This window comes from Corvus cornix, chromosome 1 (genome assembly GCF_000738735.6).
Source record: "Corvus cornix cornix isolate S_Up_H32 chromosome 1, ASM73873v5, whole genome shotgun sequence".
Taxonomy (NCBI): domain Eukaryota; kingdom Metazoa; phylum Chordata; class Aves; order Passeriformes; family Corvidae; genus Corvus; species Corvus cornix.
Window position 1 is genome coordinate 32,543,374 of NC_046332.1, and position 19,900 is coordinate 32,563,273.

The window sequence follows — 19,900 nt, forward strand, 5'->3', positions numbered from 1 at the left end:
CTGAAACACAAATCATGATAACCCTGCTTTTCTAGAATGCTGCCTGGTCACCAGCCAATTAGTTATGTGGACACCCTATGGAATGCTTTATTTAAAATTGCCTTTGCATTCTTAGGGAAGTCATCATTGTCCTAAGGGTAATCAGAAAAATCAGAGTTTTTAAACAGTTGTGTCAGAATTTTTCCACTATAACAGCAAGAAATTATCTTGCATATGGCATCTTCAAACTCATTGAATGATTTGCACAATCCTTTTAAAAACTGCAGAAATCCTGGGTATGGTATATCTGGTTTGAATCTGGGGGGCTGAGAATGATCCTGTGGTCCAGAGTTATCACTGCTGAGTTGCTTAGTCACTTGTACTTATACATGCTGTATATGATACTGCTCCCTGGAAGACTTTCTGCAGAGAAAATTTACAATTTAACATTTAAATAACATGTATGATTGATTTGTGCAAATGCTTTTTAGTCTTTTCCTCTATACAGAAACAATCAAGATTCACTCAATGTCTCTGTTGTGATGATCAACATGTATTAGCTTAATAATGAAAGGACAAGTTTTTGAAAGCAGATTTGGAAGCTCTAGCTGATGCCATCTCCTTTTTGTTTTTCAGTATTTGAGATGTTTCAATCTCTAGATGGTTTGTTTGTTTCCATTTCTGAGTTCCAACATTACCTGCTGATATGCTGTGAAAACACAGTTCTGTGCAAGTAATTTCATTTAACTTAGGAAGAGGATTGGGAGAAGGAGACAAAGAGGAAGAGGAATAGAACAGAAAAAGAAAGCAAGGAAGAGAGAAAGAAAGTGAGAAAGAAAGAAAAAAGAAAGAAAGGGGGAAAGAGAGAAAAAAGAAAGAAAGAGAAAAAGAAAAGAAAGAAAAAGAGAAACAAAGAGAAAAGAAAGGAAGAAAGAACGAAAGAAAGAAAAAGAAAGAAGGATGCATCAGTTCACAATCTATATCAAAATTTTCTTCTTTTTTCTCCTAAAAACAGCAGAAGGATCAAATGTCACAAGCTTCCAAGAATGTTCTCATGATTGATAGGCATATAAGTTGACAATTGTCAATCTTAATGAGGAGATAGCAAGATTGCTGGGTTTCATAGCTAAATTTTCTCTCCCTGTAGGCAATCAACACTATCCTAAGGATGCTTTCAGATCTATGTATGAGAAAATTAACAAAGAATCTAAAATTCTTTCAGGATTAATACTGGAAATATGAATGACACTATTGTGCCACTAGAATGCTGAAAAAATTGCAGATATAAATCTTCTTTTCTGTCTCTACTCTGACTGCAGCAAGAGAGCTCCAAGTATTTCGAAAGAGAGAGGCTGAGGACAAGCCTATTTTTTTCCTAAGGATTTCTTTGTTTGTTTGTTTTAATTGGAGGAATGAAGAGGCAGCTGTGAAACTTCACCCATGTATTCTGCTAGTTTAACCCTGCTGTGGTTTAACCCTGGCCAGCAGAACTGTCCCATAGAAACATTTGTTAGGAGGTACTGTTAGGAGGTACGAATTCTCACTTCCCTAACAACATATTCCATCACATAATCATCCTGTTTCCAGTGAGAGTTTGTTTCAAACAGTACTCAGTTTAGTTTGAAATATTTTGAAACAATTAGAATTCCTTGGAATAAGGTCTTCACTAGATAATAATTTTCCCAGTGTGTACAACTCACCAGGTACTCCAATTGCATTTTCTTTTCTGTTTCATGTGTCTTAAACTCAGTCTAATAAGCAGTGCTGTTCTGATGTGCAATACTTCCCGTCATAGGATCTCGAAGAACTGAAACAAACTTTAACTGGTTTGCAAGACCTTGGAGAAGCTCAAATTTAAATACAATGATTGAGTGAGATGAATGGATGAGAGAGTTTTAATGGAGACTCACAAGTAAATAGTTCTAGAAAAAATGCTGGAAACTGCAAACAAACATCCATTTTATTGATAAAATTCTTCCTCTAGGGGGTTTTGATAAAAATACCCAGTGTGTGCAAAGAGTGGATGCTGGGAGTTGAGGGAATTTCGTGTAAGTGTGTTTCCATAGGAAAAAGTAGATTTAATGTAATTGATATAAAATATGAGCTTGATATAGTAGTGCTAGTGATCTTGAAGTTTGGTGCATCCCCGAACACAGGAAGACTATGAGTGAACTGTGGAGGCTGGGACACCAAAGTTGTTTTTAGCTAACAGTGCTCATCCCCAGAGGAGCGGTAGAAGGTTTGAGAAGGGAAAGAAATTTCCTTCTGTGTTTGGGCATGGTGATGTCAATAGCTTGAACATTACAGCAGTCAATATAGATGTGTTGGAAGACTGTTAAATATCCTCTTTTCCTCTCATTACTTCTGGTATGGTCTTTCCAGCACTCAGAACTCCAGAAGACAATTGTCCAAACCCTCTGAGATGTTCCAAGTTTTCTGCAGACTCAGCAAGATGGCATTACTCTAGCGTGAAATTTTCCAAATGTTCTCCTTAAATTGGGATAGAATATTTTTCTTCCTGATAAAATAGAAATTGAAGCTTGGAGGTCACCCTGGTATGGGTTTTAGTTTCTGACACTGCTCCTTTGCAAAAGACCTTCTTTTACAGCAGCTGATTGCTCCCAAACCTGGCAAGCAAGAGATCAATTCTTTAGGAAATTACCTAATCCCTGAGATTACCTGTTTAGGCTTCAGGAGATAAAACTCTTAGCACTACTACTTACTGAAAAAAAAAGAAAAAAAAAAGAAAAATATAGGAATCTCAGTAAGGAATTGCAGTGTTTCAGTTATTATCTTTCTCTGAAGTAATTTCAATTCTATTTAAAACATAAATCACAGATTAGAAAAGAAGATTAGGGAACTATTTTGCTTCTACAGATAAAGTTTAGGTGTCACCCATCTCTTCTACTTTACTTCTCCTAGATGTCCAAATACAGAATAAGGCAGAGTATTCAGCAGATGATGATGCATTGGAGGCAATTTCCTGCTCATCAAATTACACTTCACAGGATATTAAAATGCCATGTAATTAGACTCATTTCACAGAGATTACAGTGTTACTGGTCTTGCTTGTTACTTCTATCTCTTCACCTCCTGCTGCACCTCAAACTGGTGCTGATTATTCCACAGATCTCATAACCCCTCTATGCCACGTTTTTTTCTTTCTGAAGTCCATCCATCCCAAGAAGAGTGTATCCATTGTCTTCTGTAAACTCCAAATCAGTTCTCATCATCAAGTTCTAATCTGATTTCCAAATTTTAATCTGTATTACATTAATTAAAACAAGTACAATAGAGAACGAATCATATCCTAAATTATTCTTCCTACAGCAAGTGTTCAAACTTTCACACACATTTCAGAATGAGTAATAAAAAAAAAATCTAAGGAAAATAAAAACCTGTCTGTCAACAGGATTTCTAAATGCAGTTTTAAAAAGGACCAGACTGTGTGTTCCTTATAGAAAAAGAAATATTTTTTCTCCATTAGTAATCAAGATCTCTATTGAAGACAAGCTACTAAAAATTTCCAGTTTAATCAATTCAAATATCTCAGTTGAATAATCATAAATTTTCTGACAAACAAAACTCTCTGAATCTGTGCTGCTGAATTTTAACAAGTAGTTAATACTGAAAGGTCTGAGAGAACCAGAAATTAACTGGTGTCATTGCAGTATCTAAGAAAAAGATAAATAAGGATTAATTATGTCATTTAATTTCAATCCAGTCTCAAGCAAAATCATGTAAAACAAGGTGGGATGTCAACAGCAAAAGCTCACATTGATAATGAAATCAAAGTCGCATAAATGGTTTTAAGGGTGTTACATACTGTCACACAATATTTTTGCCTTTTATAGGAGTGAAAGTTTGGTCTGTACAAAAATGCTGGGTAGAATATCACAGGATGTTCGAATAAAACTTAATAGAAAGTAAAATATTATAAATGGCAAAATAAAAAATCAAATGGAACAAATCATTAGATTTCAGAATGTCACTTAAAATGGGGAACCGTAAGGGAGTGAGAATGCTTTAAGTGGGTTATCTCAGAGGTTGGTCTCAGCTTTGTGTCATTCATTAAGTTTGGAAATTGTGTGTAACAAAATAGAAAATAATGGTTGGCAAAATTTGTAGACAAAAAAGTAATTAAAGCATGGCAAGTGGGTCTTATTTCAATATAGTGCACTTGTAAGGTGTATGGAAAATTGATTGTTTATGAGCAATTCATATTACTCACATACTCAAACTAATCAAGATCCCAGCACCCTCATATGTAGGGAGTGCAAACAGTCAGTTGACTTAGAAAAAAAATGAAGACTTTGTCTAATTTGCTAAATTCTGCCATATAAATGAGTGAGATAAACATTTAAAAAGGTTTGAAAAAAAAAAAAAACACAAACCAAATCACACACAAACCTACAGACTGGTGAGCACACAATGAGAAACTAAAAACCTTAATCTAATAGTTAAATTCTATCTATCTAGTACTATGTCATCTGCTAAAAAACCTCTACACTAAAGAGGTTTCTAACAGCTGATTATTCTTTTATAGAATGCTTGAATGGTTTGGGTTGGAAGGGACCTTCAAGACAATATAATTCTAAACTTTCCATCAGGGGCAGGGGCATCTTCCATTAGACCAGGTTTTTAAAAACTGCATCCATCCTGGCCTTGAACACTTCCAGGGAGGGAGCTGCCACAGCTTCTCTGCACAACTTATTCAAGTGCATCACACCGTCACTGTAAAGAATTTCTTTCTAAAATCCAGTCAACTCTCTTTGTGTTTATTTCATGAGGAAAAAAATGTATTGGTAACATCAAACAGGTGGGAATTGAAGTTAAACAGACACATATAAGAGAGAAGGTACACATTTTTTGACGAGAAAATAGCACCTGGGACTCCCTGTTTAATAATGTCAATGGCTAAAAATCTTTCAAGAAGATACAATCTACCTCAAATAAAGGTACAGACTTCAGAGGAGCTTGAGTAGGACAGTTAGGCTATCTGAATGGATCAGATCAGATATTTGTATGAATTCTTCCCAGCCTGAGCTTTACTAGTCCATATGAAAAGGGTAGTTTGACTGACATCCTGAGTGCTCCCGAATTCAACTTGTTAGGGAAAAAAATCGTAAGTTTTTGTGACAAAGTTACCTGTTCTAGGGCAGACCTCTACCTCTGAACTACAAGTCCTTCATCTTCTCAGACTTAATAAAAGTAAAGGGACACCAAGACATGCTTCATCTCAGTGTTTCCGTGGATTATGGAGAAGGCTGAAACATCTAGGCCAGCTGAACTGTAAATACATGCAAATTTGTTAAATCAGGCAACCCTTTTCTTCAGACAGATTACCCTCGATAACAGCAAAACAAATGGGATGAAGACAAGAATCAGGACCAAGTTTTCAGAAAGAAAATATCCACAGGATAAAAATATGACAGCTGTTAGCATTTTTGATGTCTATTCTCAGAATTTTCCCCATGGAGAGAGTATCTGAGAAAATATTTTAGTGTCTTCCAGATCTGTTGCTTCATGATCATTTGGAGCATCAAGACGCTGACCCTGAATCTTTGCTTACTCATTGTTTTCAAGGTTCTCTCATTGACTTTTGGTACTGAAAACTGTTTTAAAGGAGTTTCTAGCAGGTTCTGGAGCATAATTTTGCAATATGATGTAGTATCTTCACAGCCTCGATTATTGCATCAGTTCATAAAAGGAATTTACAGCTTGAAAAGGCAGCGTTTCAAAATGCACAAGGAATCATTACTCTCAGGGGCCAGTCCTATCATGAGTGACAGAGCTGTGGGTTTGTCTCTTATTCTTCTAGTCTCTCAAGAAAGTGATATTTACACACACTAATTGGCAAAACCACAGAAGTAAAATTATGTCAATTAATGTTCTTACGCAGTCTCACTTTTGAACTTTCTGTTCTGACAATTTGCCATGGTTAAAGAAAATGAAAGAATTTTTTCAAGTAACATATCAAGACAAGGGTATTATAACTTAACTTTTATGTATTGCACACGTTGTACAACTCTGCAACCCTATCTTTGTGAACTAGAAAGTTACATAAAGTTATACGGATGCAAAATACAATATCCTTCTAAGGTTTCCTTACAGAGTCTATATGTTCCACATGGATCAGGTGAAAAACTACCATTCATGCAAAGACACAAAACCTCCCCCCAAAAAGTCCCTAAGTATGACTCCAGAAAACTAAATTAATTGAACAATCATAATAAAAATCCAGGCCTTTGTTAAGATTACTTAAAATGTTGAGACACCAACATCACACTACATTTATTTAATGTACAGTGATAAACCTTATCCCTGCCATTCTATCAATATTCAGAATAGCCATGAAATCCTGGAGAAAGGAAAAGGTATTTCTAACACTGATAAATTTTTATTAAAATACTCGTTTCTTACATTTGTGTGTAAAAACAAAAATAAATCAGAATATATGAAATAAAATCTAGACAAATTTACTCTCTTTTCATGAAGCGTGATAACTTGCTGGACAAGCTATTATGCAGACAGAAAAAATTACTAAATATACATAGAATGCCACACTATACATCAAACCATAGGTATTTCCACTCAGTCTTAGAAAAATGGTTTTAAAACAGAGGAATCACCCATTTTGGAGAAATATATATAACATAAGGTATTATCATATATAATATAATATAGATGGGATTTTAGTTCACCATTGGATTTTGGATTTATATTTAAAATAAGAACACTGGAATAGAAATGCACCTGCATGTCTGTTGTCATTTTACATGTTTCTGTTTGTGTTATATGTATACCTTTCTGTGTGGGCTTTGTTGTTCTAATACCTTTTTTTTTTTTTTTTTTTTAAATTCCTGTCAATTTATTCATTAATTTATTCTTATGGTGTTTCATCTCTGAAGTGTCAAAATCACATTGGAAAGAATTTCATCTCCAAGCTGCTACCAATTATTTTATTTTACTACAAATATATGACAGGAAAAACAGTTTACTAGTAATTAAAATAGGAAAAGTTTTCATTAAGTTTGAGAAGTTTATCATGAACTAATCAGATGTTAACTAGAAAAAAAGAAAAAACAACAAACAACTTGTTTCTTTGTACCTAAAGTGTACAAGTACAACCTGTTAAGAATAAGTAATAATTTTCAGTCTTTTGGGTCACCTTCTGTGCTGTATCTCCTGGTACACTCTGCTAGGAGGGAGATAAAAGGAAGTCAAAGAATCAAGGTGTAGTCTAGGTAGAAGGAGACCTTGGAGGTTACTTTGTCCAATATCTCCCCTGTACTGAAAATCTCCAAACTGGATGTACTTTGTGAGATGTCCTCTCACAGGTCTGAGCAGTGGGACATAGACGTTTCCCCTGATGGATTTGCTGTTATTAATGCAGCCCGTGGTTCTATTGGCCTTCCCTGTTATGGCAGCACACTGAGGGCTGGTGGATTCCCCACTGCAAGTGCCTGGTTCTCCTCTACAAAGATGTCTTTTCCCCAGTCAGTCCCTCACTTGTATGGGTGTATGGCAGATGTGTGACTCTGCATTCACCTCTGCTGAATTTCGTGAGGTTCTGGCCAACCTGTAGAGGCTCCATTGGATGACAGACCTCCAGCACATTGCTTGCTCCTTCCAGCTTGGTGCAGGCTTTTGTATGGTTCAGGTTGTTAAAAAAAGACAGAATAAACTGACATGCAGAACCTTCGTGGCCACAAAAGCACATCTACCAAAGAGAGCCACAGTCCATATCCAGAGCACCTGAGGCTTGCTCATGCATTAAAAGGGTATGAAGCCACCAAGCACACAGTGGAGCACACTGTTAAGTGTAGTTATTACAGGAAAAAAAAAATATTAGGAAGAGAGGAGGATAGAAAGAGACAAGTGAAGAAGTATGCCTCACATTCAGAATGTCTGAGTACATTGCTTTTGGGGAAGGTCAACATGTTTTGCTTTGTTGTTTTTTTTTTAAACAAAACAACTCACAAGTGATACACTAAGAAATGGAGTACAGATGACTCTGCAGTGAGAATAATGCCAAAAACCACAGAAAATCACAAGAAGGAAAAAATCTTGAAGAAGGAGAAAATCCTGAAAGCCACACTAAACCTGATGTCATAAACCAGAGGTGAGATCCATACAAATAAATTGCTGAAAACAGAGAAGGCTTTCAGTATATGATTAAGAGCAGTATTGTAAAGCCCTGGTAGCATGGCAGTATGGGTTTAGAGGACAGAACTTTTTGACTCATGCTGGAAGTACTCCATTGGATTGAAGAAGTTAGCAGTCTAGAATCTAGTAGCTTTTCTTTAGACTTTCTAATGTCAGAGAGAGCACGAAAAGCCTACAGATAATGACTGGAAAGTTACCCTCTACGTGGCAAGTCAAGGGAGACTACACTCCTAACAAGAATCTCTTTGTCAAATTAGTCCTGGGATCATATAACTCACTAGAAGGTGCTCTGCCCATGGCAGGATAGTTGGAACTAGATGATCTCTAAGGTCCCTTCCACTCCAAACCATTCTTTGGTTTTATGAAACACCTATTTCCCCTTTTCAAAATTATTCAAGTATTCCCACTAATGGCCTCCTATGTGGGTTCATGACCTAAAGGTGAAGTACACTTTCTTTATAACTGCTTTAAAAGAACTGAATTTTAAAACTGACTCCACGCTGAAGTCACAGACACAATACCTGTGCAGTTTTGACCAACATAAAAGATATAGGACATAGCATCTCCATGCTCCTTCTGAAATCCTGTTATGAAAAGTTTCTGTATTTTAATAGTAATTTCTGCTTTATTTAAAAGTAAGGAGCAGTGGGATTTATAAGATTAGGCAATCAAGGTTTTAAGTAGTGTTTAGATATTATTATTTTTTAGTCTAGGTAACATTTGTGAAATTAAATTTTTAATAACCTTTCAGAGATTTAGCCTTAGGGAAATAATTTCCTTAGCAGTAGTTCAAAGGTTTAATGTCACAGTAAAGGCTTTGAAACATGATATGATCCCTTTCATTCTAGAAAGTTATCTTATAAAAAAAGAAAACAAACAAAGTAAAAATGTTTATGAGGAAAAGTTATGCAGTCCAGCTCCAAAACAAGACAGGAGGATGAGGAAAAAAAACTCTGCTATCAAAATGCTTTTATAAGATTTCATCCTGTGTTTTCTAAACACAGTAGCAGTTCCAAAATCTTCAAAATCAGGCTTCCAAGATTTATATTTTGAACATGTGAGAGGGGGCAATAACTCTGAAGTTCTTCTCCAAGTGAAAGCTGGACAAATGTTTGACACTGGGGACATTCTTCCTTGTCTCCACTCCACAGCTGATGTCTAGCCCAGATCTATTGTAGTGGAAAAGGAATATGGAAATAAACTTATTGATGAGATACAGAAGGGCTTTTAAAAGGTTATATCGCATCCACAGTGTTTGTCTGAACCTAAGACTTTGCCTAATACAATTTTTTTTCAGAGATTTCTTATTTAATCAAATTTTAGCAGATGTACACTTAACAATAGTCAGTCTGGGTTTCAAATGCTGCCTTTATGTATTTATCAGGATAAGGTCACTGCCATTTATGAAAGTAGGAAAGTTTCTTCTAGTGTCAGAGAGAGCAGAAACCGTTTTTCCAGAAAGTTGCTGAACCACTTGGATTGAAAATGTCTTCAGTATGGGGTGTGTCTACAATGGAGTATTCTACTCTACAATGGAGTATTCATTCTTTGTCAATTATTGATGTCCTATTTTTTCCCCCCAAAAGAGAAAAATAGTCCCACTAATTAAAGTTTGCTTATGTCGTAAATAAATGAAAACAGACTTTTAAAAGATTTATCTGGCAATTCCTTTAATAGCTTTCAGCTGACCTATAAACATTTAAACAGTCCATTCCAGAGCTGATCTGCATTCCTGAATGGCACGAAATAGACTTCAGCTATCATGATACTACTCACATTATTGTGAATAGGTTGGATGATAGCATATTGTAAAAAATAATAACAATGATATAAAATGATAATAGGAAAAAAAGGCATCCGCCTATTTCAGGCAGAGTTGAGTGCTGAAATACTAAATCTATGCTCATCAGGAAACCAGAAAACACGAATTATCCTACATGTTTTCCTGTATAGACTATTACATAATTTTAGCAGTAATTCTGTCAAAAACTTTGATACAATGGAGATTTCACAGCATTTATGGCAGTGGCAGTGGGCATACTCCAAAAGCCAGTATATTGCTACTTACTTTCAGGGATTACGTATAGTCTCTTTTCTTCTATTCACTTTCTAAATTGCGAATATCTGACTGCAATATGGATTATCCACAAATCTGTTTTTACAAGAGCAGCAGGAATGGCTGAAAAACAAGTGTAATTTCTGTAGAGACTGCCACCTGTCTTCTTCACTTGAACTGCTAGGAAAAGTGATGTAAATAAAGCTAAATAAATTAAAGTTTTCAATGCTTATTTGGAGCTAAATCCAGTAGACAAACACATAGCTAAATATGAAAAGAGTCCAAGGAAAAAGAAAAGAAATCAGATTGATCAGTTGGATTCATAGTGTTCCCTAAAAAACATTGCATAACCAAAGATTAACAAAAATAATGCTAAAAAATATATTAATAGCAAGCTAGTGCATTGTGTAATATTGAAAATACTATTATATTTTGCTATTTACTGTTTAAAGTTTTCTAAGTCAAACAGAATTTTATTTCAGTTGAGTTGGGGTACTCCATCATCAAACCCAAGGTATAAATAATAAACTTGGCCAAATGGGAATAAACAGGCAGAATCTTCAAACAAACCAATAAAATTCCACTTTTCCTTCATGCTGGATGACATACCATCCAAGAAAGAGTAAAAAGATTTGAAATTTGTTTTCCATATTTTAATTTCTTGATATTTCTTTACAAAACATTTTGATGCTTTGTGGTTTTGCTTTTTTGTTGGTGGGGTGTTTTTTTCCTAATCCCTGGACGTCAAATAACCAAGGCAAGGAAGAATAAGAGAAAGAAAAAAGGAGAGCACAAAACCAAGGGAGGTGAAGACAAACCAATTTCATCTCGTTTGAAATTAGAAGTAATGGTACGTGTTTCTGTGCATAAATTGAAAACTTTCTGTTTCAATTCCATATTATTTTTGTGGAAAAATATTTTCCATAGAAAAGCAAGGCTGACAATTTCTCCTGTTCTTTCTGAAAAAGTTATTAGACATGCTAGAAAAAATGCAAGATTTCAACTTCTGTTTTTTTTCATCATAATTATTCCTATGACAATTAAGAAAAAAAAAAAAAGAGAAAGAGAGAGAGAAAATCAAAGCAAATTACATATTTGGTTTACTAGCAAAACAAAAGTGAAAATAGATTTTCAATGCAAACTTTTCTTGATGGAATATTATCAATAATTTTTTCAGCTTTCTATTAGAGAAAGCTTTTTTCATCCTGTTTACCCTCCTGGGTCTCTTCCAGATGGAAACAAGTGGGACAATCAATAAATGAAGCTGCTCAGCATGGTTGCCAGATTTTACATATTAAAATCTAGGCCCGGGGAGGGCAATCATGCGTGCCCATATAAGTGTGCATGCAAAAGTAGGTCCAATGTCTCAGATGTAACGCAGGCCAGCTAGTGTTGTTTTATGCCTGAACATTACCCAGCACACCTGGCGTCAGATCTAATGTATATTTGTGATTTATCCACAAGTTTGCTAAAGCCACTTTTGTGGTTGACATCACTCAGCCTCCCGTATAGACATAAATTAACTTTCCGTGATTGCAACTAGTTGCTGTAAAAAAATTGGGGGAGAAGAATTTATATAGGCAAAGCACAGCAAGTATGGGATTTGACTGTATAAAACAGGATAGTCAGATCACATTAAGAGTTTGGCAGCTCTTCCATTCATCTTTCTGCTAGTAAGCCTCATCTGATATGGAGGCCATAAGCAACTGATTAAGAGCTTGCTTTCTCATACCAATCTTCCACTAAAAATATCTGTGAGGTTCTATTTTATGTAAAAGGAGACATTACAAGATATCTCGTGTAAGTGAATGACGCTCATATGAGTTTTGGAGCAGGAAAACACCTGAAGACAAGCCAAATTATGATCTCAGAGGACTCTATGTCAAGCTTAATGGCTTCTCTGGAATAACCTCAAGTTTATGTGAGTCACATAGATCAGAATTTCATATTAACTCTGACATTCTTCAGCACAAAATCATGCAAGAAGAAAAAGAAAAGTATTTATTTTGATCAACCCACACACGAACATACACTATATTATTATTTTAGAAGCCCATCTCAGCTTTGCATCCTGTTTTGAAAAGACATAGGGGAGGATGGTTTGGATAATTTGCTCCAGTATCAAATGGCTTGAGCGTGCAAAACAAAATGGGATAGATGCACTTCTTCCTAAAACCCTTTCATTCTGTTTCACATGACTATGTTTAAAGAATGAAGTAAATAAACAGCTAAAGAAGTGTTTTGACTCAGTAATATTAAACAAATTCAATTATTTCACCTACTATATTTTGGGTAGAGCAACAAAAACAAGAACGTAAAACAGACACGCCTCACCAAGGCTATGACATATAGTCACTCAGCATCCTGCTATTAGTCATTCTCACTACAAGTAATCTACGAGCACAGATTGCAATAATGGTGTTTTTTTCCCCAGCACAGATGTTCATGTTTCCCTGATCATTTTACAAAAGGGTAAGATGGTCTGCAAAGGTCAGGTCTATCTCTTTTTCTAGCACGAATACTGTGATGCTTTGACCATTCAGCACAGAATTTAGACTGTCACCAGATTTAAAGACAAGTATGTGTATTTGCTCCTCCACTGCTGCATGATAATAGCTTTCACTATACCCAGGATCACAGCATGGTCACCATTTCATCACCTCATTGTTTTCTAAGGCATTTGAAGAAATACTTCAAGCTCAGAATGATGCTGCCTGAAACTGTCTCACTCCTCCAAGGTTAGATGGCAATTTAAACAATATAATATGAGTGTTGTGTATTGAAAAGAAAGCTAAAACAGTGGTTAGAAGGAGAAGTCAGCAGAGGGCTTTGTGAGGTCTCTTAGATTTCCTTGTGTCTTGGTGGCTGACTGCAAGGAATGTAGATCTGATGGAAAAAAATTAGCTATGGTTTTAACAGTAAGAGATTCCAAAATATGTCCCTGCACTTTGGCCCTGTATCACTTAAGGAACTAAATGGATTTTTCTGAATTTTCAGAGCAAAGAGGAGTAATACTGTTCTTCTTTCCAGTAAAAACACAGAATCACAGAAACCTAGAATGCTTTGGTTTGGAAGGGACCTTAAAGACCATCTAGTTTTAGCCTCCTTGCCATGGGCAGGGATACCTTCCACTAGACCAGGTTGCTCAGGGTCCCATTCAGCCTGGCCTTGAACACGTCCATTAGCAGACATTATTTCCATTTCCCACTGTGACATGGTACCTCAACAGTGTCCTTCATCCTCCCTCATTGCTTAGAACCTTGAATTCAGATATTCTGCACTGGAAATCTGTGTCCCTGGAGATTTGTATTCAGAATCATCATAAACTATCAATGGGCTTCTTTCATATTATTTCCCTGGCCCCATGTAAACTCAGTGAGGTAGAAGGCAAATGTGAATCCACTTCTATATTTTTCTTGATCCCCCTGTTTCTCCCCCCATATCTCCTTTGGACTTTTAAGAATGAAGATGATAAGCATCAGATTCCCTCTGTAACATCTTAGACCTAAGAATGCAAAGGAAAAATTAGGAAACTATGGTAATGCCACATGTTCAGTACTGCTCTGCAATGCAACACATCTCTCTCAATATAAAATAAAGCTAGTCCTCATTAATTGAAAAAACCCCATGTAATTCATTTCCATGGAGGAAGAAAGGATTAAAGAAACAACGTGACCACAACTTTAACTGAGATATGGAAAACCCACAGAGCAAAACCAAAAAAAACCCAAGAAACAGAAAAAAACCCCAAAAATCTCCAGTGTAACAGATTTATTTTTTCCCATAGCGGCAGAGGAGATTATATCTGCTGGAAAAAGATGCAGTTTCAGCTTTACTTCAGTTACTGTAGCCTCGTCTTTGACAAATTCAAGAAACATAAACCAAGTGGTGACACTGTAAGGTGGAAATTATAGAGCATAAAAAACAGCAATGACATTGAAATTAATATTGTTCATGACTTGCATCAGAGTAGTGAAAGTGTAAAAAAATATTACAGTTAGTCTAGTGCCTTACATTTTTCTCCCTTTGGGACTTCTTCATCACCAGTCACAGTGCAGTGACTTTGTATGAGAATTTTCAGTAGAATGGTAGAGTCAAAGGGTAGAGTGCTCAAATGTAATTATAAGTCAGTTACATATGCTTGCATTCACCCAGCTTGCTTCATCGATGTTCACGTTAATTTTGTTCAAATTAATTGTATTCACAATGCAGCTTCCTTATTCTCTTTTTTTACCTACTTGAAAAGAGCAGAAGTATTCCTGATATATGAGTCACTATTATGTACTGTCAGATCTCAAAAGATAAAAAATAAGGGGAAAAAAATCATCCAGTGTTGCCACTCTTCAGCACTGGGTTGATTCCAGACCTCCCAATTAACATCATTGTTATTTAAATAAATGTCAACTTTTACAAAGGTTTTTTTTTACTTATTAGCCTTTTGCTCATCTCAATATTCATTAATAAATTATTGTATAAAGTGTGATGGTCGCATAAGAGAGTATGTGGGAAAGCATAACACCAACACAAAAATTATTTAAACAATTAAGCTGCAGGAAATTGGACATTAATCTCCTTCACAAATATTGTGTATAGTAGCATGGATTTCTCTAGCAACTTGCATCTGATTTAAAGTAATCAGCTTCATCTGTTGTCTTAGAAGTGTCAAACATCCATTGGTCCAACTGCAAAAATCCCTTTCTAGAAATAAAAGACATCCCAAATCCCAAGTCATGACTGTGTAAGTCTTAGCCAGGGCAGCTAGTCCTTTTCAAACACACGTCTATATTGCTCCCTTTGCTTTGATTTCACCTAGCTTCTTTCTGTGCTATTCCAGCTCCTTATTTTCAACCCGAATTTTCATTATAACTCTAACTCTGGTAATTTATTTAGTGATTGAAGTAATTCAGCCTTACTATATTGAACATAATTGCTAAATCAAAGACTCTTCTCCCGAGGGAACATCTCTTAATACTAGGGCTGCTTGCCCTTCTGGATAATATGGATGCTGTGATTGCAAGGCATCTTCTTTACTATCATTTTGTTAATCTGTGGTGATGATGACAAAGAAACCTGGGCCTTTAGTTTGAATCCCTGTGTTATAACTTTGAATGTTACAGATGATATTTGACAATTACAAACAAAGTTAAAAGTAAGAATATATTAGGGTAAACCCAGAAGGCTAATCAGGAGCTGAGCCAATCTATTTCTTTTTTAATAGATTAATCTTTAATTTGACAAAGCATTTTGTTTTAACACGTTTAATTGGTATTAAAAGAGTGTGACTGCATCAGCATATAGAGCACAAATTACACTAATTAGTTTTCTTTCATTTACAACTAATAAAATCTTTCCCATCCTAGATATAAGGAACTAGTTGGAAGTCTAGACACTGCATTTTGTAATGGAATTTTAATTATTAGTACAGCTAAATGCTCCTCTCTGTCCTAGAACACAGAAACACAATATTTTTTTAGTCTCAAATCCAAGCTTCTGGTTGTAGTTCCACCTCTTTTTTGGCAGTGGCCATAGGGAATGACTGCAGTCCTCAGGAGTAAATTGACAAGTCCAATGTAAATGACTAAAAGCAAAAGATTATCAATACCAATCTTCTGAGATTTCACAGCACCTGGGATATTACTTCCAGCATGGGTCCTACTTCCAAGAAAAATCTGTTTATCGCAATCCTTCTACCAAGGAAAGCACCAAAATACCGCTTAAGAAGATGCCACTCACTGTGAGAACACAAATTATCCAGGAACGGTTGGCTTCTGCAGAAATAGTAAGTAGTAAAGTTTTTAATGAGGCAAATTGCCGTTTTGCTTGCATTAGTCTTTCAGGATCCACCTTCTTTTCCAGATTTGTGTACCATGATCATAGTGACTAACCAGTAGTTGGGAGTGCAGGCACAACCGTGAGCACATTACTACACAGAGGAAAGGAGCATGAAAGGATGACACCACATCTGTAATTACCCAGAGTTCTCTCCATATTAGGAACAACATGATGCCAAGACAGAGAGTTATCGCTGTACTGGCACAGCTGAAGATAAAGAGGAGAGCGCTGGGGTTTGTTTGTGACATCCTGTTTAAGATGGACATATGATGTGATAAAGTTAAAAGTGCCTTTTCTGACATATTTTAATTCATAAATTCACTCACAGTTGGAGTAATTTTCTATGTTTTCTCAAGGCAAATTTCATAGTACTGTCCTAGATCACATTAGGAAAAACATTTCTTCTTCTTCGTGAAGTTTTCTAGTTAGAAATAGGTTCTTTGACTGCAGATAAAAGTTTTGAAGTACTAAATGCTGAAGAGGTACTGATCAATGGCTCCATTAGGAATGACTAGCTTCTCTGACTGTCAAAATGTCAAGTTATTTGCATTAAAGAAGCAAATACATTTCTGCTTGCCGTGTCTTTAGCAGAGACATGAACTAATTTGAAAATGTACACTTCCTTTGCACATCTTACTTGTTAATGTTTCGAGTTCATTTCAGGTACTTATCCTGTTGCTCATTTTTCATATTTGAGATGGAATGGAGTCAAGTGACTCATTCATGTCTAGTTTTAGAGTTTTTTTCTTTTTCATGTGAAAAGTAGAGAGAATTTCTGAATACATAGAAGAGCATTAGACTTTCTAAACTCTAATTTCACAACTAAGTGGGTACTAGAATGCAATTAATTTTACATTTTAAAGTAATTCTGGTGAATTTAAATGATATCTTTCAGAAAAAAATCTGCAAAATTTGCAAAACATGTTTTAATATTTATTTCAGAAAAAAACCCCACAACCAACAAACACAAAACCAGAAAAAAAATAGATAACAATTTACTTCTTCCTTCCCTTTGAAGAGATTTCTAATTTAAAATTGACCTTATTTGGAGTGGTTAAGATCAAATAGCATCCATAGGTAACTTCCAACTAAATCTATTCAGATTATATGATTTACATGCTCTAAGCCTGAATTTTTCCACCAAACATATCAACCTAAGTAATTTATGAATAAGAACCAACCTTAATTAACTGATACAATACACCAAATATTTGAATCAATTAAAAAATGAACTTACAGCACACAATGTGATACCAGAAGTATATTCAAGAGCCTGACATAATGGCCTGAAGGTCATTAAAATACTGGTGCAATATTTGTCTGATTTAAAAGATGAAGAATCATTTTGATACTTTTATAGGAATAGTCAAAAGTAATAGTTTAAAAAGAAAATCACACTGTTGGTTAGATCTCTTTGCATCATGTTTACCATGTTGATCTAAATCTTGGAAGATAGTTGTACTTTTCTCTTTCAGCATACTTGTACATTTTCAGAAAAAACCCCAGGTGAATTCCAAAGTCTATGCTCTAGCTCAGAGAGATAATTTGGAGCAATCTTAAAGAAAGCCAACTGGAAACTGAATGTGTCCTCATTCCCAAATTAGTCATACTGGAAAACACTGGAATGCTGCATTTCCACCCCACTATTTTGTTGGTGTTTCTTCTCATGGACAAATGGTGCTACCAAGAACCTGACTTCACATAGCAGAGAAAGCGTTGAGAATGAACACAGAACACTTAACCTGATCTCTGAAGAATGAGCAAATAAAATTCTGTTTAAAAGAATGAAAAAAATCATCAACAAAGGTCAAAATCTCAGCAACACCTCCAGGGCTCAAACACTCAGTTTCCCAGCTGCTAATGTTGCAGTTTTGAGCAAACAGATTATGCTGCATGGTTTGTGAGATGTCAGTCACTTCTGATAAGGTTTCCTTTCCAAAGACCAGAGCATAAAGTCTACAGCCAAAGAAAGGCAAATATTGCCAAATATCTCCTACAAAATTCTTCTGGAAGCAACAGGTCCTTGATCCCTCAAGGTCTGCTGCTGGCAATGCTTCATTTGCTCAGGGAAATATATAGGATAAGACTGCAGCACTCTGTATTATGCTGGAATGCATTCCATGCACAAGATAACAGCCTCCTTCCTAAAGGTACTGATATGTCAGGTCTGAAACTGCAGTTATAAGCTTCTAGACTTTGCCACATTCTATAGTCAATATTTGCAATGCCAAAGTCATCATTGCAAATCAAATACTCTGTGTTCAGATATGTGATATTTGTTTGCGTGGTTGATGTATGGAAATTAGCATAAAGATAAAACACCAACAAACAAAGGCATGAGGAGATGGTCATACAGGTTTGCTTTAGTTCCAGGAGGCTTAAGAGCCCTGAGTTTAATTGTAGTCAATTGAGAAAAATCAACATCTCCAAAGGTCAATGTTCAAAATTAGGCTCCTGCTCTGAAGCGTGCCCCATTTCACATAGGAATCTCCCTCCACCCACTAACTAGAGCAGAACTCATAGGAATATGACCTTATTTTGGGGTATATCACTGAAAGAGGTTATTCAGTTCAGAAGTTAATAAACATACATTTGCAATAACTGCGCAGGCAGTCATTAAAGAGTTATTGATATCCTGTATTAGAGTTGCATGACAAGGTTTTGGTACCAGGGGTCTACAGGAGTGGCTTCTGTTGTCAGACAGAGCCAATGCCAGCTGGCAGAGGACAGACAAACACTGGCCATTACCTTACTCTGATTTGATTGGAAATAAATTAATATGAGGAGAGAGGGATAGAGTGGATTTGGTGAACACCTGGTGTCCAGCCAAGGCAAGCCCACCACATACACAAAAGCAACACTGAGGCTGACAATATTTCTTCATGCCCCAGCAGACAATGAAGGCATCAGGAAGTTGAATGTAGGATAAACTATTCTGCTAGGTACAGCAACAACATACCTGTAGCTATGTGGTACTATGAACAGTTAGGATCCCAACCAGGCAGTGGACAGGAGAGTGAGAACAGTATGCAGTTACACATCTTACCTTAGTGTATGGGATGCCTCTCATACTGTTTTCCTAAGTGTAGTTGATTTGTCACTACAGCTTTTCTCCCACTGTACTCTCCTAACCCTTCTGATAGCAGCTTTACATGCTAACAAACTTGCCCTGTTCCCAGTTTTGGATTTTAGTGCTATGTCCATTATTTTTAGATGCCATCTCTACTGCTCAAAGATGTGTAGCAATGCTGTCAGTGAATTAGGTCACATTTTGATCAGGTAAATGATTTTTTGTCTGTTACATTGTGGAATAAGTTAAAGTCTCCCTGCAGTCAAATCATATGAAATGTTCCTTTTAACTTTTCATATAGTATCTCTGAAGGGTCTTGAAATGCAGAACAAGATCAGAGTATGACAATTGTAGATTAAATGTATCTCTTTGGATTTACATTTATTGTTTTTCTTCTCTCCTCTGCAAAAATCAGTTAAGAAGAACTTATCTGACTGTGGAGGATATAAGAGGTATTTTCTAGGAGGAAGAGTGTAGAAGTTTATTAGTGACCCAAACAGCATTTAAGATGTAGAAACATAATACTTGAGAATTTAAAAGTAGAACCTTATTTGTGTCTTTAAATCTCTAAGTGTCACTCCTACTGCTGATTTTAGAACAAGAGAAGACAATCACTTCATTGGTACCTTTCCAAAATTTCTGTGCAACAGCAGAAGAGAATTTATTATAAAATCCTTGAGAAAAGTGAAAGGAGATATGTTGATAACCATTTCAGTAAGAAATATAAAAGGGACGTCAACCCAAGGTGGATTAGAGATAACAACCCAAAAATTCTTAAAAATAATTTGGTAAAA

The 19,900-nt window shown here is 35.8% G+C and overlaps 1 protein-coding gene across 1 annotated transcript in view; it reads right to left on the reverse strand.

The window, feature by feature from the left end:
- The window catches only part of TENM4 (teneurin transmembrane protein 4), a 1,362,823-nt gene that overhangs the window by 1,195,138 nt on the left and 147,785 nt on the right, over nucleotides 1-19,900 (reverse strand). The window lies entirely within an intron of this gene.